This window comes from Rhamphochromis longiceps, linkage group LG3 (assembly GCF_057381845.1).
Source record: "Rhamphochromis longiceps isolate RC_006_pf linkage group LG3, R_longiceps_female_GT1.1, whole genome shotgun sequence".
In the NCBI taxonomy this organism is placed as follows: Eukaryota; Metazoa; Chordata; class Actinopteri; order Cichliformes; family Cichlidae; genus Rhamphochromis; species Rhamphochromis longiceps.
This window is the reverse complement of record NC_140559.1, coordinates 59229269-59253661: the sequence shown is the minus strand read 5'-3', so window position 1 is coordinate 59253661 and position 24393 is coordinate 59229269. Positions and strand designations below refer to the sequence as shown.

The following is a 24393-nucleotide window of genomic DNA, read 5'->3' as shown; positions in this document are numbered from 1 at the left end:
TTGGAGTAAAGCTGTTACTGTTTAAACGATGTTAGCACAGAAATATTAGCTTCTGTTATGACTGACGAAGTTACTAGTTAATAAAGTTTCCAGTAAACTGTTTAATCGCAGCCACAGACTGACAGCAAATATCTCGATTGGCTTCAGTGCATCTGTAATAAATATGTGCAAGTTTCAGTGCTTCGTTTAAACTGTATGATACTTATACTGACCCAGGGTCAATGTAAAATACAATCCTAGCTGTGTGAACAAAGCCTGGCTCCTTTAATCCTGCATGAAAAACCTCAGGATGCAGGCTATTATTACTCTTTCCTGCTGGCACACCTGTCACACCTGAGAGTCAGCTAGAAACGTACAGTGACGTTGACATCATGCAAAGACTGCCAGACTCTGTAATACTGCAAATGATCAGTGACTCAAGTTAACACTAAACTTTAAACAGCACCTCTGTGTCTCTGTGTGCTGAACATTTAGGATTGAGTCAGGCTGCATCTGTGTTAGTCCTCTGACAGACTGGTGACCTGTCCAGGTGTGCTCTACCTATGACTACTGGGACAGGCTCTAGCTCCTGTAATAGAAATTTTCTGTTATTCTCATTTAAAGTATTTAAGTGCTTATGACACTGTTATAGACTGTTCAGTGAAAGGTTCTAAAACTAGATGAACTTACTTCAGCAGTTTGAGAAAACAACTCCCTTTACAGGTGCTGATAAGGCCAAGGGCACAAAACAGCATAACCACTGATCCGTTAGGTTTCATAGCGAGACACGTGAAGTGTGGTAGGATCAGTTTGTAACTTCCTCCCTCTTCCTTGGAATGCATAAAGGAGTAGGAGCACAACTTCTGTGGCAGAGCTGACATGACTGAACTGTAATGTTTGATGTGTGTTTGCTCTCCTGTGCGCAGTAATAAATAGCTTGATCACAGCTCTTTCTGTGTTGCAGACTTTATTTAAAAAATTCCACGACACCCCCCACCCCACTGAATTGAATATTCAAAAGACATTTGTTTAAATAGTTCTAGAAATCTGAGCTGTTGGTGTGTCCTTGGATTGTGTGGTAATAATATTAGAGCCTGCAATCTTTCTTACTGAATCTCTACTATGAGTCATGTTACCTGAGATTAATTCTATGTTTACCTGTCAGCCTGGACGAATGTGCTGTGTGAAGGAAATTAAATTAAATCAGATCTGAACTGCGTACATTTAAGGAATCTGTTCATATTTAATTGAAATATGAACCAGTGTTTTTTTTGATTGCTGATTCCAAGATAGTCTTTGTGGAAATCCTCTTTGGCTTTTTGTTATTTTAATTCTCTTTTATGTTTTCCAGAACAGTTCTCCACAGTCACTGTCCACATGGGTCAGTGGGACCAAGAAGCACTCTGCTAATGTGTGGACTCTGACCAGCAACATCCAGCAAGACCCAGACAGCGTTTTCTATCTCCCAGCTGGAGGTTTTTGTTTGTCAGTGACTGGAGAGTCAGATTTTTGTTGAGCTTCACACTTGCAGAGGTAAGTCAGTTTGCAGAGATCCCTCCTACCCTGGCTTTTATGTGCTAGATTTCTTATCTGAAACAGTAATATTTCAGTGACTGCTGATCCACAGGTTAATACACGCTACTGATCCCTGATAGGAGATCCAACAAAGAAGCCTGGTGGATGTTTGTTTACAGTCTGATGATGGGACATCATGCTCTGCATCTTCAAAGTTTGTCTCTTGATTATTATTCATACCCAGTAATGTGAAGTATGCTCATATCTACTATAACTGAACCAACCTGGTGCTCTTCATTTATGGAGGCTGTTGAGTCTGAATGTTGGATGTTGTGTATCTCGTGTTCTCTGGGCTTTGTTGTCCTCAGTCTTTTTGCAGGATCAGAAAGCAAAACCAGGAGGCGCGTAAATGTTTCTTCTCCATGATGTTTCTTCAAATGTTTCTTCTGGATGATGATAAGACTGTGACACGGGATGCCACCTTTGGTCTTGTGATGAAGCAAAGCTCAGGAAGAAGTGTGATTAAATGGTACCCACATGTGTGCTGCTGAGAAGGATGTACAGGGGCACCTGCAGCCAAATCCAAGCTTCAGCTTAGTTGTAGTTGCAGAATGCTATAGGACTGAGACATCTAAGGCATCAAATGTTTGATTAAACAGAAGAAAAAGAGAAGTTTTTTCCCTATAATTATCACTTCTTAAAATCTGTAGCAACTTCAAGTCTTTCAGCATGCTGAGCATGCTCAGAATGTGACAATATATTTTTGTTCAATATTTAATTTCTTTCAGTTGCAATAGTTAAATGAAAAAAAATATATATATATTCTTATAATTTAGCAAACGAATTTATCAAAAAAATATATATACATATATCTGTATTAGTTTTAATAAATTAATTTGACACCTGTATTGAAAATACCATATTGTATTCATATAGAATCAGTATGGTATCATTGTTTGTCTGCTCACTGATTGTTGAAACTAAGAGCTAGTTTGATCTGTTTAGATCTAAAGTATCCAAAGTTGAGCTCTAATGTTTCTTCACCCCTGTGTGTGTGATATGTGATTCCTACATGCTGGCAGAGCAGCAGTTTGTGCTCACAGATGGTGACGGTGTGGAGAGACGGTGGTGTTTCCTCAGAAGAACCAGCAGAGTCACAAAGGACACCAGTCCATCTCACAGCCTTGACTTGCTGACTGATGTTCGTCTGCACTGCACAGAGGAAATCAACTGACCGAGGTTTGTCCAGTGACGTGTTATGAAATGTATATTTGTTTTATGCTTACAGATATGTTTTTCTTGACAGAGGCTCTGCAGAGGTTAGACAAAGCAGAGAAAATATGTGCTTGTAACAGTGAGAAACGCATTGTCTTGGCGAAAGAAAGCGTTTTTGAACAACTTCATATAAATCGCTGTAACTTTTGATAGAAGACTCAGACACACATGTTTATGGCTTTATCTTATAAAACTCAATATCCCCGTGCTGGGCAAACAGGTTTTGCAGCCGTTTGAGTTAAGATTTTAAAATTATTCACATAATGAAAACCTATACTTTGTCTCGGGTGAGTTTCCCATTCAAATGCATGTAACAGTGAGAAACGCATTGTCTTGGCGAAAGAAAGCGTTTTTGAACAACTTCATATAAATCGCTGTAACTTTTGATAGAAGACTCAGACAAACATGTTCATGGCTTTATCTTATAAAACTCAATATCTCCGTGCTGGGCAAACAGGTTTTGCAGCCGTTTGAGCTAAGATTTTAAAATTATTCACATAATGAAAACCTATACTTTGTTTCAGGCGAGTTTCCCATTCAAATGCATGTAACCGTGAGAAACGCATTGTCTTGGCGAAAGAAAGCGTTTTTGAACAACTTCATATAAATCGCTGTAACTTTTGATAGAAGACTCAGACAAACATGTTCATGGCTTTATCTTATAGAACTCAATATCCCCGTGCTGGGCAAACAGGTTTTGCAGCCGATTGAGCTAGGATTTTAAAATTATTCACATAATGAAAACCTATACTTTGTCTCGGGCGAGTTTCCCATTCAAATGCATGTAACAGTGAGAAACGCATTGTCTTGGCGAAATAAAGCGTTTTTGAACAACTTCATATAAATCGCTGTAACTTTTGATAGAGGACTCAGAAACACATGTTTATGGCTTTATCTTATAAAACTCAATATCTCCGTGCTGGGCAAACAGGTTTTGAAGCCATTTGAGCTAAGATTTTAAAATTATTCACATAATGAAAACCTATACTTTGTCTCGGGTGAGTTTCCCATTCAAATGCATGTAACAGTGAGAAACGCATTGTCTTGGCGAAAGAAAGCGTTTTTGAACAACTTCATATAAATCGCTGTAACTTTTGATAGAAGACTCAGACAAACATGTTCATGGCTTTATCTTATAAAACTCAATATCTCCGTGCTGGGCAAACAGGTTTTGCAGCCGTTTGAGCTAAGATTTTAAAATTATTCACATAATGAAAACCTATACTTTGTCTCGGGTGAGTTTCCCATTCAAATGCATGTAACAGTGAGAAACACACTGTCTTGGCGAAAGAAAGCATTTTCGTACAACTTCATATAAATCGCTATAACTTTTGATAGAAGACTCAGACAAACATGTTCATGGCTTTATCTTATAAAACTCAATATCTCCGTGCTGGGCAAACAGGTTTTGCAGCCGTTTGAGCTAAGATTTTAAAATTATTCACATAATGAAAACCTATACTTTGTCTCGGGTGAGTTTCCCATTCAAATGCATGTAACAGTGAGAAACGCATTGTCTTGGCGAAAGAAAGCGTTTTTGAACAACTTCATATAAATCGCTGTAACTTTTGATAGAAGACTCAGACACACATGTTTATGGCTTTATCTTATAAAACTCAATATCTCCGTGCTGGGCAAACAGGTTTTGCAGCCGTTTGAGCTAAGATTTTAAAATTATTCACATAATGAAAACCTATACTTTGTTTCAGGCGAGTTTCCCATTCAAATGCATGTAACAGTGAGAAACGCATTGTCTTGGCGAAAGAAAGCGTTTTTGAACAACTTCATATAAATCGCTGTAACTTTTGATAGAAGACTCAGACAAACATGTTTATGGCTTTATCTTATAAAACTAAATATCTCCGTGCTGGGCAAACAGGTTTTGCAGCCGTTTGAGCTAAGATTTTAAAATTATTCACATAATGAAAACCTATACTTTGTCTGAGGCGAGTTTCCCATTCAAATGCATGTAACAGTGAGAAACACACTGTCTTGGCGAAATAAAGCGTTTTTGAACAACTTCATATAAATCGCTGTAACTTTTGATAGAGGTCTCAGACAAACATGTTTATGGCTTTATCTTATAGAACTCAATATCTCCGTGCTGGGCAAACAGGTTTTGCAGCCGTTTGAGCTAAGATTTTAAAATTATTCACATAATGAAAACCTATACTTTGTTTCAGGCGAGTTTCCCATTCAAATGCGTGTAACCGTGAGAAACGCATTGTCTTGGCGAAAGAAAGCGTTTTTGAACAACTTCATATAAATCGCTGTAACTTTTGATAGAAGACTCAGACAAACATGTTTATGGCTTTATCTTATAAAACTCAATATCCCCGTGCTGGGCAAACAGGTTTTGCAGCCGTTTGAGCTAAGATTTTAAAATTATTCACATAATGAAAACCTATACTTTGTCTCGGGCGAGTTTCCCATTCAAATGCATGTAACAGTGAGAAACGCATTGTCTTGGCGAAAGAAAGCGTTTTTGAACAACTTCATATAAATCGCTGTAACTTTTGATAGAAGACTCAGACAAACATGTTCATGGCTTTATCTTATAAAACTCAATATCTCCGTGCTGGGCAAACAGGTTTTGCAGCCGTTTGAGCTAAGATTTTAAAATTATTCACATAATGAAAACCTATACTTTGTCTGAGGCGAGTTTCCCATTCAAATGCATGTAACAGTGAGAAACGCATTGTCTTGGCGAAAGAAAGCGTTTTTGAACAACTTCATATAAATCGCTGTAACTTTTGATAGAAGACTCAGACAAACATGTTTATGGCTTTATCTTATAGAACTCAATATCCCCGTGCTGGGCAAACAGGTTTTGCAGCCGTTTGAGCTAAGATTTTAAAATTATTCACATAATGAAAACCTATACTTTTTTTCAGGCGAGTTTCCCATTCAAATGCATGTAACAGTGAGAAACGCATTGTCTTGGCGAAAGAAAGCGTTTTTGAACAACTTCATATAAATCGCTGTAACTTTTGATAGAAGACTCAGACAAACATGTTTATGGCTTTATCTTATAAAACTCAATATCTCCGTGCTGGGCAAACAGGTTTTGCAGCCGTTTGAGCTAAGATTTTAAAATTATTCACATAATGAAAACCTATACTTTGTCTGAGGCGAGTTTCCCATTCAAATGCATGTAACCGTGAGAAACGCATTGTCTTGGCGAAAGAAAGCGTTTTTGAACAACTTCATATAAATCGCTGTAACTTTTGATAGAGGACTCAGACAAACATGTTTATGGCTTTATCTTATAGAACTCAATATCCCCGTGCTGGGCAAACAGGTTTTGCAGCCGTTTGAGCTAAGATTTTAAAATTATTCACATAATGAAAACCTATACTTTGTCTCGGGCGAGTTTCCCATTCAAATGCATGTAACAGTGAGAAACGCATTGTCTTGGCGAAATAAAGCGTTTTTGAACAACTTCATATAAATCGCTGTAACTTTTGATAGAGGACTCAGACAAACATGTTTATGGCTTTATCTTATAGAACTCAATATCTCCGTGCTGGGCAAACAGGTTTTGCAGCCGTTTGAGCTAAGATTTTAAAATTATTCACATAATGAAAACCTATACTTTGTCTCGGGTGAGTTTCCCATTCAAATGCATGTAACAGTGAGAAACACACTGTCTTGGCGAAAGAAAGCATTTTCGTACAACTTCATATAAATCTCTATAACTTTTGATAGAAGACTCAGACAAACATGTTTATGGCTTTATCTTATAGAACTCAATATCCCCGTGCTGGGCAATCAGGTTTTGCAGCCGTTTGAGCTAAGATTTTAAAATTATTCACATAATGAAAACCTATACTTTTTTTCAGGCGAGTTTCCCATTCAAATGCATGTAACAGTGAGAAACGCATTGTCTTGGCGAAAGAAAGCGTTTTTGAACAACTTCATATAAATCGCTGTAACTTTTGATAGAAGACTCAGACACACATGTTTATGGCTTTATCTTATAAAACTCAATATCTCCGTGCTGGGCAAACAGGTTTTGCAGCCGTTTGAGCTAAGATTTTAAAATTATTCACATAATGAAAACCTATACTTTGTTTCAGGCGAGTTTCCCATTCAAATGCATGTAACAGTGAGAAACGCATTGTCTTGGCGAAAGAAAGCGTTTTTGAACAACTTCATATAAATCGCTGTAACTTTTGATAGAAGACTCAGACACACATGTTTATGGCTTTATCTTATAAAACTCAATATCTCCGTGCTGGGCAAACAGGTTTTGCAGCCGTTTGAGCTAAGATTTTAAAATTATTCACATAATGAAAACCTATACTTTGTTTCAGGCGAGTTTCCCATTCAAATGCATGTAACAGTGAGAAACGCATTGTCTTGGCGAAAGAAAGCGTTTTTGAACAACTTCATATAAATCGCTGTAACTTTTGATAGAAGACTCAGACAAACATGTTTATGGCTTTATCTTATAAAACTAAATATCTCCGTGCTGGGCAAACAGGTTTTGCAGCCGTTTGAGCTAAGATTTTAAAATTATTCACATAATGAAAACCTATACTTTGTCTGAGGCGAGTTTCCCATTCAAATGCATGTAACAGTGAGAAACACACTGTCTTGGCGAAATAAAGCGTTTTTGAACAACTTCATATAAATCGCTGTAACTTTTGATAGAGGTCTCAGACAAACATGTTTATGGCTTTATCTTATAGAACTCAATATCTCCGTGCTGGGCAAACAGGTTTTGCAGCCGTTTGAGCTAAGATTTTAAAATTATTCACATAGTGAAAACCTATACTTTGTTTCAGGCGAGTTTCCCATTCAAATGCGTGTAACCGTGAGAAACGCATTGTCTTGGCGAAAGAAAGCGTTTTTGAACAACTTCATATAAATCACTGTAACTTTTGATAGAAGACTCAGACAAACATGTTTATGGCTTTATCTTATAGAACTCAATATCCCCGTGCTGGGCAAACAGGTTTTGCAGCCGTTTGAGCTAAGATTTTAAAATTATTCACATAATGAAAACCTATACTTTGTTTCAGGCGAGTTTCCCATTCAAATGCATGTAACAGTGAGAAAAGCATTGTCTTGGCGAAAGAAAGCATTTTCGTACAACTTCATATAAATCGCTGTAACTTTTGATAGAGGTCTCAGACAAACATGTTTATGGCTTTATCTTATAGAACTCAATATCTCCGTGCTGGGCAAACAGGTTTTGCAGCCGTTTGAGCTAAGATTTTAAAATTATTCACATAATGAAAACCTATACTTTGTCTCGGGTGAGTTTCCCATTCAAATGCATGTAACAGTGAGAAACACACTGTCTTGGCGAAAGAAAGCATTTTCGTACAACTTCATATAAATCTCTATAACTTTTGATAGAAGACTCAGACAAACATGTTCATGGCTTTATCTTATAAAACTCAATATCTCCGTGCTGGGCAAACAGGTTTTGCAGCCGTTTGAGCTAAGATTTTAAAATTATTCACATAATGAAAACCTATACTTTGTCTCGGGTGAGTTTCCCATTCAAATGCATGTAACAGTGAGAAACGCATTGTCTTGGCGAAAGAAAGCGTTTTTGAACAACTTCATATAAATCGCTGTAACTTTTGATAGAAGACTCAGACAAACATGTTTATGGCTTTATCTTATAGAACTCAATATCCCCGTGCTGGGCAATCAGGTTTTGCAGCCGTTTGAGCTAAGATTTTAAAATTATTCACATAATGAAAACCTATACTTTTTTTCAGGCGAGTTTCCCATTCAAATGCATGTAACAGTGAGAAACGCATTGTCTTGGCGAAAGAAAGCGTTTTTGAACAACTTCATATAAATCGCTGTAACTTTTGATAGAAGACTCAGACACACATGTTTATGGCTTTATCTTATAAAACTCAATATCTCCGTGCTGGGCAAACAGGTTTTGCAGCCGTTTGAGCTAAGATTTTAAAATTATTCACATAATGAAAACCTATACTTTGTTTCAGGCGAGTTTCCCATTCAAATGCATGTAACAGTGAGAAACGCATTGTCTTGGCGAAAGAAAGCGTTTTTGAACAACTTCATATAAATCGCTGTAACTTTTGATAGAAGACTCAGACAAACATGTTTATGGCTTTATCTTATAAAACTAAATATCTCCGTGCTGGGCAAACAGGTTTTGCAGCCGTTTGAGCTAAGATTTTAAAATTATTCACATAATGAAAACCTATACTTTGTCTGAGGCGAGTTTCCCATTCAAATGCATGTAACAGTGAGAAACACACTGTCTTGGCGAAATAAAGCGTTTTTGAACAACTTCATATAAATCGCTGTAACTTTTGATAGAGGTCTCAGACAAACATGTTTATGGCTTTATCTTATAGAACTCAATATCTCCGTGCTGGGCAAACAGGTTTTGCAGCCGTTTGAGTTAAGATTTTAAAATTATTCACATAATGAAAACCTATACTTTGTCTGAGGCGAGTTTCCCATTCAAATGCATGTAACAGTGAGAAACACACTGTCTTGGTGAAAGAAAGCGTTTTTGAACAACTTCATATAAATCGCTGTAACTTTTGATAGAAGACTCAGACACACATGTTTATGGCTTTATCTTATAAAACTCAATATCTCCGTGCTGGGCAAACAGGTTTTGCAGCCGTTTGAGCTAAGATTTTAAAATTATTCACATAATGAAAACCTATACTTTGTCTCGGGTGAGTTTCCCATTCAAATGCATGTAACAGTGAGAAACGCATTGTCTTGGCGAAAGAAAGCGTTTTTGAACAACTTCATATAAATCGCTGTAACTTTTGATAGAAGACTCAGACAAACATGTTTATGGCTTTATCTTATAGAACTCAATATCCCCGTGCTGGGCAATCAGGTTTTGCAGCCGTTTGAGCTAAGATTTTAAAATTATTCACATAATGAAAACCTATACTTTTTTTCAGGCGAGTTTCCCATTCAAATGCATGTAACAGTGAGAAACGCATTGTCTTGGCGAAAGAAAGCGTTTTTGAACAACTTCATATAAATCGCTGTAACTTTTGATAGAAGACTCAGACACACATGTTTATGGCTTTATCTTATAAAACTCAATATCTCCGTGCTGGGCAAACAGGTTTTGCAGCCGTTTGAGCTAAGATTTTAAAATTATTCACATAATGAAAACCTATACTTTGTTTCAGGCGAGTTTCCCATTCAAATGCATGTAACAGTGAGAAACGCATTGTCTTGGCGAAAGAAAGCGTTTTTGAACAACTTCATATAAATCGCTGTAACTTTTGATAGAAGACTCAGACACACATGTTTATGGCTTTATCTTATAAAACTCAATATCTCCGTGCTGGGCAAACAGGTTTTGCAGCCGTTTGAGCTAAGATTTTAAAATTATTCACATAATGAAAACCTATACTTTGTTTCAGGCGAGTTTCCCATTCAAATGCATGTAACAGTGAGAAACGCATTGTCTTGGCGAAAGAAAGCGTTTTTGAACAACTTCATATAAATCGCTGTAACTTTTGATAGAAGACTCAGACAAACATGTTTATGGCTTTATCTTATAAAACTAAATATCTCCGTGCTGGGCAAACAGGTTTTGCAGCCGTTTGAGCTAAGATTTTAAAATTATTCACATAATGAAAACCTATACTTTGTCTGAGGCGAGTTTCCCATTCAAATGCATGTAACAGTGAGAAACACACTGTCTTGGCGAAATAAAGCGTTTTTGAACAACTTCATATAAATCGCTGTAACTTTTGATAGAGGTCTCAGACAAACATGTTTATGGCTTTATCTTATAGAACTCAATATCTCCGTGCTGGGCAAACAGGTTTTGCAGCCGTTTGAGTTAAGATTTTAAAATTATTCACATAATGAAAACCTATACTTTGTCTGAGGCGAGTTTCCCATTCAAATGCATGTAACAGTGAGAAACACACTGTCTTGGTGAAAGAAAGCGTTTTTGAACAACTTCATATAAATCGCTGTAACTTTTGATAGAAGACTCAGACACACATGTTTATGGCTTTATCTTATAAAACTCAATATCTCCGTGCTGGGCAAACAGGTTTTGCAGCCGTTTGAGCTAAGATTTTAAAATTATTCACATAATGAAAACCTATACTTTGTCTCGGGTGAGTTTCCCATTCAAATGCATGTAACAGTGAGAAACGCATTGTCTTGGCGAAAGAAAGCGTTTTTGAACAACTTCATATAAATCGCTGTAACTTTTGATAGAAGACTCAGACAAACATGTTTATGGCTTTATCTTATAGAACTCAATATCCCCGTGCTGGGCAATCAGGTTTTGCAGCCGTTTGAGCTAAGATTTTAAAATTATTCACATAATGAAAACCTATACTTTTTTTCAGGCGAGTTTCCCATTCAAATGCATGTAACAGTGAGAAACGCATTGTCTTGGCGAAAGAAAGCGTTTTTGAACAACTTCATATAAATCGCTGTAACTTTTGATAGAAGACTCAGACACACATGTTTATGGCTTTATCTTATAAAACTCAATATCTCCGTGCTGGGCAAACAGGTTTTGCAGCCGTTTGAGCTAAGATTTTAAAATTATTCACATAATGAAAACCTATACTTTGTTTCAGGCGAGTTTCCCATTCAAATGCATGTAACAGTGAGAAACGCATTGTCTTGGCGAAAGAAAGCGTTTTTGAACAACTTCATATAAATCGCTGTAACTTTTGATAGAAGACTCAGACACACATGTTTATGGCTTTATCTTATAAAACTCAATATCTCCGTGCTGGGCAAACAGGTTTTGCAGCCGTTTGAGCTAAGATTTTAAAATTATTCACATAATGAAAACCTATACTTTGTTTCAGGCGAGTTTCCCATTCAAATGCATGTAACAGTGAGAAACGCATTGTCTTGGCGAAAGAAAGCGTTTTTGAACAACTTCATATAAATCGCTGTAACTTTTGATAGAAGACTCAGACAAACATGTTTATGGCTTTATCTTATAAAACTAAATATCTCCGTGCTGGGCAAACAGGTTTTGCAGCCGTTTGAGCTAAGATTTTAAAATTATTCACATAATGAAAACCTATACTTTGTCTGAGGCGAGTTTCCCATTCAAATGCATGTAACAGTGAGAAACACACTGTCTTGGCGAAATAAAGCGTTTTTGAACAACTTCATATAAATCGCTGTAACTTTTGATAGAGGTCTCAGACAAACATGTTTATGGCTTTATCTTATAGAACTCAATATCTCCGTGCTGGGCAAACAGGTTTTGCAGCCGTTTGAGTTAAGATTTTAAAATTATTCACATAATGAAAACCTATACTTTGTCTGAGGCGAGTTTCCCATTCAAATGCATGTAACAGTGAGAAACACACTGTCTTGGCGAAATAAAGCGTTTTTGAACAACTTCATATAAATCGCTGTAACTTTTGATAGAAGACTCAGACACACATGTTTATGGCTTTATCTTATAAAACTCAATATCTCCGTGCTGGGCAAACAGGTTTTGCAGCCGTTTGAGCTAAGATTTTGAAATTATTCACATAATGAAAACCTATACTTTGTCTGAGGCGAGTTTCCCATTCAAATGCATGTAACCGTGAGAAACGCATTGTCTTGGCGAAAGAAAGCGTTTTTGAACAACTTCATATAAATCACTGTAACTTTTGATAGAAGACTCAGACAAACATGTTTATGGCTTTATCTTATAGAACTCAATATCCCCGTGCTGGGCAAACAGGTTTTGCAGCCGTTTGAGCTAAGATTTTAAAATTATTCACATAATGAAAACCTATACTTTTTTTCAGGCGAGTTTCCCATTCAAATGCATGTAACAGTGAGAAACGCATTGTCTTGGCGAAAGAAAGCGTTTTTGAACAACTTCATATAAATCGCTGTAACTTTTGATAGAAGACTCAGACACACATGTTTATGGCTTTATCTTATAAAACTCAATATCTCCGTGCTGGGCAAACAGGTTTTGCAGCCGTTTGAGCTAAGATTTTAAAATTATTCACATAATGAAAACCTATACTTTGTTTCAGGCGAGTTTCCCATTCAAATGCATGTAACAGTGAGAAAAGCATTGTCTTGGCGAAAGAAAGCATTTTCGTACAACTTCATATAAATCGCTGTAACTTTTGATAGAGGTCTCAGACAAACATGTTTATGGCTTTATCTTATAGAACTCAATATCTCCGTGCTGGGCAAACAGGTTTTGCAGCCGTTTGAGCTAAGATTTTAAAATTATTCACATAATGAAAACCTATACTTTGTCTCGGGTGAGTTTCCCATTCAAATGCATGTAACAGTGAGAAACGCATTGTCTTGGCGAAAGAAAGCGTTTTTGAACAACTTCATATAAATCGCTGTAACTTTTGATAGAAGACTCAGACACACATGTTTATGGCTTTATCTTATAAAACTCAATATCTCCGTGCTGGGCAAACAGGTTTTGCAGCCGTTTGAGCTAAGATTTTAAAATTATTCACATAATGAAAACCTATACTTTGTTTCAGGCGAGTTTCCCATTCAAATGCATGTAACAGTGAGAAACGCATTGTCTTGGCGAAAGAAAGCGTTTTTGAACAACTTCATATAAATCGCTGTAACTTTTGATAGAAGACTCAGACACACATGTTTATGGCTTTATCTTATAAAACTCAATATCTCCGTGCTGGGCAAACAGGTTTTGCAGCCGTTTGAGCTAAGATTTTAAAATTATTCACATAATGAAAACCTATACTTTGTTTCAGGCGAGTTTCCCATTCAAATGCATGTAACAGTGAGAAACGCATTGTCTTGGCGAAAGAAAGCGTTTTTGAACAACTTCATATAAATCGCTGTAACTTTTGATAGAAGACTCAGACACACATGTTTATGGCTTTATCTTATAAAACTCAATATCTCCGTGCTGGGCAAACAGGTTTTGCAGCCGTTTGAGCTAAGATTTTAAAATTATTCACATAATGAAAACCTATACTTTGTTTCAGGCGAGTTTCCCATTCAAATGCATGTAACAGTGAGAAACGCATTGTCTTGGCGAAAGAAAGCGTTTTTGAACAACTTCATATAAATCGCTGTAACTTTTGATAGAAGACTCAGACAAACATGTTTATGGCTTTATCTTATAAAACTAAATATCTCCGTGCTGGGCAAACAGGTTTTGCAGCCGTTTGAGCTAAGATTTTAAAATTATTCACATAATGAAAACCTATACTTTGTCTGAGGCGAGTTTCCCATTCAAATGCATGTAACAGTGAGAAACACACTGTCTTGGCGAAATAAAGCGTTTTTGAACAACTTCATATAAATCGCTGTAACTTTTGATAGAGGTCTCAGACAAACATGTTTATGGCTTTATCTTATAGAACTCAATATCTCCGTGCTGGGCAAACAGGTTTTGCAGCCGTTTGAGTTAAGATTTTAAAATTATTCACATAATGAAAACCTATACTTTGTCTGAGGCGAGTTTCCCATTCAAATGCATGTAACAGTGAGAAACACACTGTCTTGGTGAAAGAAAGCGTTTTTGAACAACTTCATATAAATCGCTGTAACTTTTGATAGAAGACTCAGACACACATGTTTATGGCTTTATCTTATAAAACTCAATATCTCCGTGCTGGGCAAACAGGTTTTGCAGCCGTTTGAGCTAAGATTTTAAAATTATTCACATAATGAAAACCTATACTTTGTCTCGGGTGAGTTTCCCATTCAAATGCATGTAACAGTGAGAAACGCATTGTCTTGGCGAAAGAAAGCGTTTTTGAACAACTTCATATAAATCGCTGTAACTTTTGATAGAAGACTCAGACAAACATGTTTATGGCTTTATCTTATAGAACTCAATATCCCCGTGCTGGGCAATCAGGTTTTGCAGCCGTTTGAGCTAAGATTTTAAAATTATTCACATAATGAAAACCTATACTTTTTTTCAGGCGAGTTTCCCATTCAAATGCATGTAACAGTGAGAAACGCATTGTCTTGGCGAAAGAAAGCGTTTTTGAACAACTTCATATAAATCGCTGTAACTTTTGATAGAAGACTCAGACACACATGTTTATGGCTTTATCTTATAAAACTCAATATCTCCGTGCTGGGCAAACAGGTTTTGCAGCCGTTTGAGCTAAGATTTTAAAATTATTCACATAATGAAAACCTATACTTTGTTTCAGGCGAGTTTCCCATTCAAATGCATGTAACAGTGAGAAACGCATTGTCTTGGCGAAAGAAAGCGTTTTTGAACAACTTCATATAAATCGCTGTAACTTTTGATAGAAGACTCAGACACACATGTTTATGGCTTTATCTTATAAAACTCAATATCTCCGTGCTGGGCAAACAGGTTTTGCAGCCGTTTGAGCTAAGATTTTAAAATTATTCACATAATGAAAACCTATACTTTGTTTCAGGCGAGTTTCCCATTCAAATGCATGTAACAGTGAGAAACGCATTGTCTTGGCGAAAGAAAGCGTTTTTGAACAACTTCATATAAATCGCTGTAACTTTTGATAGAAGACTCAGACAAACATGTTTATGGCTTTATCTTATAAAACTAAATATCTCCGTGCTGGGCAAACAGGTTTTGCAGCCGTTTGAGCTAAGATTTTAAAATTATTCACATAATGAAAACCTATACTTTGTCTGAGGCGAGTTTCCCATTCAAATGCATGTAACAGTGAGAAACACACTGTCTTGGCGAAATAAAGCGTTTTTGAACAACTTCATATAAATCGCTGTAACTTTTGATAGAGGTCTCAGACAAACATGTTTATGGCTTTATCTTATAGAACTCAATATCTCCGTGCTGGGCAAACAGGTTTTGCAGCCGTTTGAGTTAAGATTTTAAAATTATTCACATAATGAAAACCTATACTTTGTCTGAGGCGAGTTTCCCATTCAAATGCATGTAACAGTGAGAAACACACTGTCTTGGCGAAATAAAGCGTTTTTGAACAACTTCATATAAATCGCTGTAACTTTTGATAGAAGACTCAGACACACATGTTTATGGCTTTATCTTATAAAACTCAATATCTCCGTGCTGGGCAAACAGGTTTTGCAGCCGTTTGAGCTAAGATTTTGAAATTATTCACATAATGAAAACCTATACTTTGTCTGAGGCGAGTTTCCCATTCAAATGCATGTAACCGTGAGAAACGCATTGTCTTGGCGAAAGAAAGCGTTTTTGAACAACTTCATATAAATCACTGTAACTTTTGATAGAAGACTCAGACAAACATGTTTATGGCTTTATCTTATAGAACTCAATATCCCCGTGCTGGGCAAACAGGTTTTGCAGCCGTTTGAGCTAAGATTTTAAAATTATTCACATAATGAAAACCTATACTTTTTTTCAGGCGAGTTTCCCATTCAAATGCATGTAACAGTGAGAAACGCATTGTCTTGGCGAAAGAAAGCGTTTTTGAACAACTTCATATAAATCGCTGTAACTTTTGATAGAAGACTCAGACACACATGTTTATGGCTTTATCTTATAAAACTCAATATCTCCGTGCTGGGCAAACAGGTTTTGCAGCCGTTTGAGCTAAGATTTTAAAATTATTCACATAATGAAAACCTATACTTTGTTTCAGGCGAGTTTCCCATTCAAATGCATGTAACAGTGAGAAAAGCATTGTCTTGGCGAAAGAAAGCATTTTCGTACAACTTCATATAAATCGCTGTAACTTTTGATAGAGGTCTCAGACAAACATGTTTATGGCTTTATCTTATAGAACTCAATATCTCCGTGCTGGGCAAACAGGTTTTGCAGCCGTTTGAGCTAAGATTTTAAAATTATTCACATAATGAAAACCTATACTTTGTCTCGGGTGAGTTTCCCATTCAAATGCATGTAACAGTGAGAAACGCATTGTCTTGGCGAAAGAAAGCGTTTTTGAACAACTTCATATAAATCGCTGTAACTTTTGATAGAAGACTCAGACACACATGTTTATGGCTTTATCTTATAAAACTCAATATCTCCGTGCTGGGCAAACAGGTTTTGCAGCCGTTTGAGCTAAGATTTTAAAATTATTCACATAATGAAAACCTATACTTTGTTTCAGGCGAGTTTCCCATTCAAATGCATGTAACAGTGAGAAACGCATTGTCTTGGCGAAAGAAAGCGTTTTTGAACAACTTCATATAAATCGCTGTAACTTTTGATAGAAGACTCAGACACACATGTTTATGGCTTTATCTTATAAAACTCAATATCTCCGTGCTGGGCAAACAGGTTTTGCAGCCGTTTGAGCTAAGATTTTAAAATTATTCACATAATGAAAACCTATACTTTGTTTCAGGCGAGTTTCCCATTCAAATGCATGTAACAGTGAGAAACGCATTGTCTTGGCGAAAGAAAGCGTTTTTGAACAACTTCATATAAATCGCTGTAACTTTTGATAGAAGACTCAGACAAACATGTTTATGGCTTTATCTTATAAAACTAAATATCTCCGTGCTGGGCAAACAGGTTTTGCAGCCGTTTGAGCTAAGATTTTAAAATTATTCACATAATGAAAACCTATACTTTGTCTGAGGCGAGTTTCCCATTCAAATGCATGTAACAGTGAGAAACACACTGTCTTGGCGAAATAAAGCGTTTTTGAACAACTTCATATAAATCGCTGTAACTTTTGATAGAGGTCTCAGACAAACATGTTTATGGCTTTATCTTATAGAACTCAATATCTCCGTGCTGGGCAAACAGGTTTTGCAGCCGTTTGAGTTAAGATTTTAAAATTATTCACATAATGAAAACCTATACTTTGTCTGAGGCGAGTTTCCCATTCAAATGCATGTAACAGTGAGAAACACACTGTCTTGGCGAAATAAAGCGTTTTTGAACAACTTCATATAAATCGCTGTAACTTTTGATAGAAGACTCAGACACACATGTTTATGGCTTTATCTTATAAAACTCAATATCTCCGTGCTGGGCAAACAGGTTTTGCAGCCGTTTGAGCTAAGATTTTGAAATTATTCACATAATGAAAACCTATACTTTGTCTGAGGCGAGTTTCCCATTCAAATGCATGTAACCGTGAGAAACGCATTGTCTTGGCGAAAGAAAGCGTTTTTGAACAACTTCATATAAATCACTGTAACTTTTGATAGAAGACTCAGACAAACATGTTTATGGCTTTATCTTATAGAACTCAATATCCCCGTGCTGGGCAAACAGGTTTTGCAGCCGTTTGAGCTAAGATTTTAAAATTATTCACATAATGAAAACCTATACTTTTTTTCAGGCGAGTTTCCCATTCAAATGCATGTAACAGTGAGAAACGCATTGTCTTGGCGAAAGAAAGCGTTTTTGAACAACTTCATATAAATCGCTGTAACTTTTGATAGAAGACTCAGACACACATGTTTATGGCTTTATCTTATAAAACTCAATATCTCCGTGCTGGGCAAACAGGTTTTGCAGCCGTTTGAGCTAAGATTTTAAAATTATTCACATAATGAAAACCTATACTTTGTTTCAGGCGAGTTTCCCATTCAAATGCATGTAACAGTGAGAAAAGCATTGTCTTGGCGAAAGAAAGCATTTTCGTACAACTTCATATAAATCGCTGTAACTTTTGATAGAGGTCTCAGACAAACATGTTTATGGCTTTATCTTATAGAACTCAATATCTCCGTGCTGGGCAAACAGGTTTTGCAGCCGTTTGAGCTAAGATTTTAAAATTATTCACATAATGAAAACCTATACTTTGTCTCGGGTGAGTTTCCCATTCAAATGCATGTAACAGTGAGAAACGCATTGTCTTGGCGAAAGAAAGCGTTTTTGAACAACTTCATATAAATCGCTGTAACTTTTGATAGAAGACTCAGACACACATGTTTATGGCTTTATCTTATAAAACTCAATATCTCCGTGCTGGGCAAACAGGTTTTGCAGCCGTTTGAGCTAAGATTTTAAAATTATTCACATAATGAAAACCTATACTTTGTTTCAGGCGAGTTTCCCATTCAAATGCATGTAACAGTGAGAAACGCATTGTCTTGGCGAAAGAAAGCGTTTTTGAACAACTTCATATAAATCGCTGTAACTTTTGATAGAAGACTCAGACACACATGTTTATGGCTTTATCTTATAAAACTCAATATCTCCGTGCTGGGCAAACAGGTTTTGCAGCCGTTTGAGCTAAGATTTTAAAATTATTCACATAATGAAAACCTATACTTTGTTTCAGGCGAGTTTCCCATTCAAATGCATGTAACAGTGAGAAACGCATTGTCTTGGCGAAAGAAAGCGTTTTTGAACAACTTCATATAAATCGCTGTAACTTTTGATAGAAGACTCAGACAAACATGTTTATGGCTTTATCTTATAAAACTAAATATCTCCGTGCTGGGCAAACAGGTTTTGCAGCCGTTTGAGCTAAGATTTTAAAATTATTCACATAATGAAAACCTATACTTTGTCTGAGTTGAGTTTCCCATTCAAATGCATGTAACAGTGAGAAACACACTGTCTTGGCGAAATAAAGCGTTTTTGAACAACTTCATATAAATCGCTGTAACTTTTGATAGAGGTCTCAGACAAACATGTTTATGGCTTTATCTTATAGAACTCAATATCTCCGTGCTGGGCAAACAGGTTTTGCAGCCGTTTGAGTTAAGATTTTAAAATTATTCACATAATGAAAACCTATACTTTGTCTGAGGCGAGTTTCCCATTCAAATGCATGTAACAGTGAGAAACACACTGTCTTGGTGAAATAAAGCGTTTTTGAACAACTTCATATAAATCGCTGTAACTTTTGATAGAAGACTCAGACACACATGTTTATGGCTTTATCTTATAAAACTCAATATCTCCGTGCTGGGCAAACAGGTTTTGCAGCCGTTTGAGCTAAGATTTTAAAATTATTCACATAATGAAAACCTATACTTTGTTTCAGGCGAGTTTCCCATTCAAATGCATGTAACAGTGAGAAAAGCATTGTCTTGGCGAAAGAAAGCATTTTCGTACAACTTCATATAAATCGCTGTAACTTTTGATAGAGGTCTCAGACAAACATGTTTATGGCTTTATCTTATAGAACTCAATATCTCCGTGCTGGGCAAACAGGTTTTGCAGCCGTTTGAGCTAAGATTTTAAAATTATTCACATAATGAAAACCTATACTTTGTCTCGGGTGAGTTTCCCATTCAAATGCATGTAACAGTGAGAAACACACTGTCTTGGCGAAAGAAAGCATTTTCGTACAACTTCATATAAATCTCTATAACTTTTGATAGAAGACTCAGACAAACATGTTCATGGCTTTATCTTATAAAACTCAATATCTCCGTGCTGGGCAAACAGGTTTTGCAGCCGTTTGAGCTAAGATTTTAAAATTATTCACATAATGAAAACCTATACTTTGTCTCGGGTGAGTTTCCCATTCAAATGCATGTAACAGTGAGAAACGCATTGTCTTGGCGAAAGAAAGCGTTTTTGAACAACTTCATATAAATCGCTGTAACTTTTGATAGAAGACTCAGACAAACATGTTTATGGCTTTATCTTATAAAACTAAATATCTCCGTGCTGGGCAAACAGGTTTTGCAGCCGTTTGAGCTAAGATTTTAAAATTATTCACATAATGAAAACCTATACTTTGTCTGAGGCGAGTTTCCCATTCAAATGCATGTAACAGTGAGAAACACACTGTCTTGGCGAAATAAAGCGTTTTTGAACAACTTCATATAAATCGCTGTAACTTTTGATAGAGGTCTCAGACAAACATGTTTATGGCTTTATCTTATAGAACTCAATATCTCCGTGCTGGGCAAACAGGTTTTGCAGCCGTTTGAGCTAAGATTTTAAAATTATTCACATAGTGAAAACCTATACTTTGTTTCAGGCGAGTTTCCCATTCAAATGCGTGTAACCGTGAGAAACGCATTGTCTTGGCGAAAGAAAGCGTTTTTGAACAACTTCATATAAATCACTGTAACTTTTGATAGAAGACTCAGACAAACATGTTTATGGCTTTATCTTATAGAACTCAATATCCCCGTGCTGGGCAAACAGGTTTTGCAGCCGTTTGAGCTAAGATTTTAAAATTATTCACATAATGAAAACCTATACTTTTTTTCAGGCGAGTTTCCCATTCAAATGCATGTAACAGTGAGAAACGCATTGTCTTGGCGAAAGAAAGCGTTTTTGAACAACTTCATATAAATCGCTGTAACTTTTGATAGAAGACTCAGACACACATGTTTATGGCTTTATCTTATAAAACTCAATATCTCCGTGCTGGGCAAACAGGTTTTGCAGCCGTTTGAGCTAAGATTTTAAAATTATTCACATAATGAAAACCTATACTTTGTTTCAGGCGAGTTTCCCATTCAAATGCATGTAACAGTGAGAAAAGCATTGTCTTGGCGAAAGAAAGCATTTTCGTACAACTTCATATAAATCGCTGTAACTTTTGATAGAGGTCTCAGACAAACATGTTTATGGCTTTATCTTATAGAACTCAATATCTCCGTGCTGGGCAAACAGGTTTTGCAGCCGTTTGAGCTAAGATTTTAAAATTATTCACATAATGAAAACCTATACTTTGTCTCGGGTGAGTTTCCCATTCAAATGCATGTAACAGTGAGAAACACACTGTCTTGGCGAAAGAAAGCATTTTCGTACAACTTCATATAAATCTCTATAACTTTTGATAGAAGACTCAGACAAACATGTTCATGGCTTTATCTTATAAAACTCAATATCTCCGTGCTGGGCAAACAGGTTTTGCAGCCGTTTGAGCTAAGATTTTAAAATTATTCACATAATGAAAACCTATACTTTGTCTCGGGTGAGTTTCCCATTCAAATGCATGTAACAGTGAGAAACGCATTGTCTTGGCGAAAGAAAGCGTTTTTGAACAACTTCATATAAATCGCTGTAACTTTTGATAGAAGACTCAGACAAACATGTTTATGGCTTTATCTTATAGAACTCAATATCCCCGTGCTGGGCAATCAGGTTTTGCAGCCGTTTGAGCTAAGATTTTAAAATTATTCACATAATGAAAACCTATACTTTTTTTCAGGCGAGTTTCCCATTCAAATGCATGTAACAGTGAGAAACGCATTGTCTTGGCGAAAGAAAGCGTTTTTGAACAACTTCATATAAATCGCTGTAACTTTTGATAGAAGACTCAGACACACATGTTTATGGCTTTATCTTATAAAACTCAATATCTCCGTGCTGGGCAAACAGGTTTTGCAGCCGTTTGAGCTAAGATTTTAAAATTATTCACATAATGAAAACCTATACTTTGTTTCAGGCGAGTTTCCCATTCAAATGCATGTAACAGTGAGAAACGCATTGTCTTGGCGAAAGAAAGCGTTTTTGAACAACTTCATATAAATCGCTGTAACTTTTGATAGAAGACTCAGACAAACATGTTTATGGCTTTATCTTATAAAACTAAATATCTCCGTGCTGGGCAAACAGGTTTTGCAGCCGTTTGAGCTAAGATTTTAAAATTATTCACATAATGAAAACCTATACTTTGTCTGAGGCGAGTTTCCCATTCAAATGCATGTAACAGTGAGAAACACACTGTCTTGGCGAAATAAAGCGTTTTTGAACAACTTCATATAAATCGCTGTAACTTTTGATAGAGGTCTCAGACAAACATGTTTATGGCTTTATCTTATAGAACTCAATATCTCCGTGCTGGGCAAACAGGTTTTGCAGCCGTTTGAGTTAAGATTTTAAAATTATTCACATAATGAAAACCTATACTTTGTCTGAGGCGAGTTTCCCATTCAAATGCATGTAACAGTGAGAAACACACTGTCTTGGTGAAAGAAAGCGTTTTTGAACAACTTCATATAAATCGCTGTAACTTTTGATAGAAGACTCAGACACACATGTTTATGGCTTTATCTTATAAAACTCAATATCTCCGTGCTGGGCAAACAGGTTTTGCAGCCGTTTGAGCTAAGATTTTAAAATTATTCACATAATGAAAACCTATACTTTGTCTCGGGTGAGTTTCCCATTCAAATGCATGTAACAGTGAGAAACGCATTGTCTTGGCGAAAGAAAGCGTTTTTGAACAACTTCATATAAATCGCTGTAACTTTTGATAGAAGACTCAGACAAACATGTTTATGGCTTTATCTTATAGAACTCAATATCCCCGTGCTGGGCAATCAGGTTTTGCAGCCGTTTGAGCTAAGATTTTAAAATTATTCACATAATGAAAACCTATACTTTTTTTCAGGCGAGTTTCCCATTCAAATGCATGTAACAGTGAGAAACGCATTGTCTTGGCGAAAGAAAGCGTTTTTGAACAACTTCATATAAATCGCTGTAACTTTTGATAGAAGACTCAGACACACATGTTTATGGCTTTATCTTATAAAACTCAATATCTCCGTGCTGGGCAAACAGGTTTTGCAGCCGTTTGAGCTAAGATTTTAAAATTATTCACATAATGAAAACCTATACTTTGTTTCAGGCGAGTTTCCCATTCAAATGCATGTAACAGTGAGAAACGCATTGTCTTGGCGAAAGAAAGCGTTTTTGAACAACTTCATATAAATCGCTGTAACTTTTGATAGAAGACTCAGACACACATGTTTATGGCTTTATCTTATAAAACTCAATATCTCCGTGCTGGGCAAACAGGTTTTGCAGCCGTTTGAGCTAAGATTTTAAAATTATTCACATAATGAAAACCTATACTTTGTTTCAGGCGAGTTTCCCATTCAAATGCATGTAACAGTGAGAAACGCATTGTCTTGGCGAAAGAAAGCGTTTTTGAACAACTTCATATAAATCGCTGTAACTTTTGATAGAAGACTCAGACAAACATGTTTATGGCTTTATCTTATAAAACTAAATATCTCCGTGCTGGGCAAACAGGTTTTGCAGCCGTTTGAGCTAAGATTTTAAAATTATTCACATAATGAAAACCTATACTTTGTCTGAGGCGAGTTTCCCATTCAAATGCATGTAACAGTGAGAAACACACTGTCTTGGCGAAATAAAGCGTTTTTGAACAACTTCATATAAATCGCTGTAACTTTTGATAGAGGTCTCAGACAAACATGTTTATGGCTTTATCTTATAGAACTCAATATCTCCGTGCTGGGCAAACAGGTTTTGCAGCCGTTTGAGTTAAGATTTTAAAATTATTCACATAATGAAAACCTATACTTTGTCTGAGGCGAGTTTCCCATTCAAATGCATGTAACAGTGAGAAACACACTGTCTTGGTGAAATAAAGCGTTTTTGAACAACTTCATATAAATCGCTGTAACTTTTGATAGAAGACTCAGACACACATGTTTATGGCTTTATCTTATAAAACTCAATATCTCCGTGCTGGGCAAACAGGTTTTGCAGCCGTTTGAGCTAAGATTTTAAAATTATTCACATAATGAAAACCTATACTTTGTTTCAGGCGAGTTTCCCATTCAAATGCATGTAACAGTGAGAAAAGCATTGTCTTGGCGAAAGAAAGCATTTTCGTACAACTTCATATAAATCGCTGTAACTTTTGATAGAGGTCTCAGACAAACATGTTTATGGCTTTATCTTATAGAACTCAATATCTCCGTGCTGGGCAAACAGGTTTTGCAGCCGTTTGAGCTAAGATTTTAAAATTATTCACATAATGAAAACCTATACTTTTTTTCAGGCGAGTT

The 24393-nt window shown here is 36.3% G+C and overlaps 1 long non-coding RNA gene across 1 annotated transcript in view; it reads left to right on the top strand.

Annotated features, from left to right (window-relative positions):
- Positions 1–24393, top strand: part of LOC146675477 (uncharacterized) — a 46378-nt gene that overhangs the window by 398 nt on the left and 21587 nt on the right. Inside the window, exons 2-4 of the long non-coding RNA XR_014910282.1 lie at positions 1331–1512; positions 1607–2023; positions 2577–2733. This is a non-coding gene — a long non-coding RNA (uncharacterized LOC146675477). The remainder of the gene's footprint in view (positions 1–1330; positions 1513–1606; positions 2024–2576; positions 2734–24393) is intronic.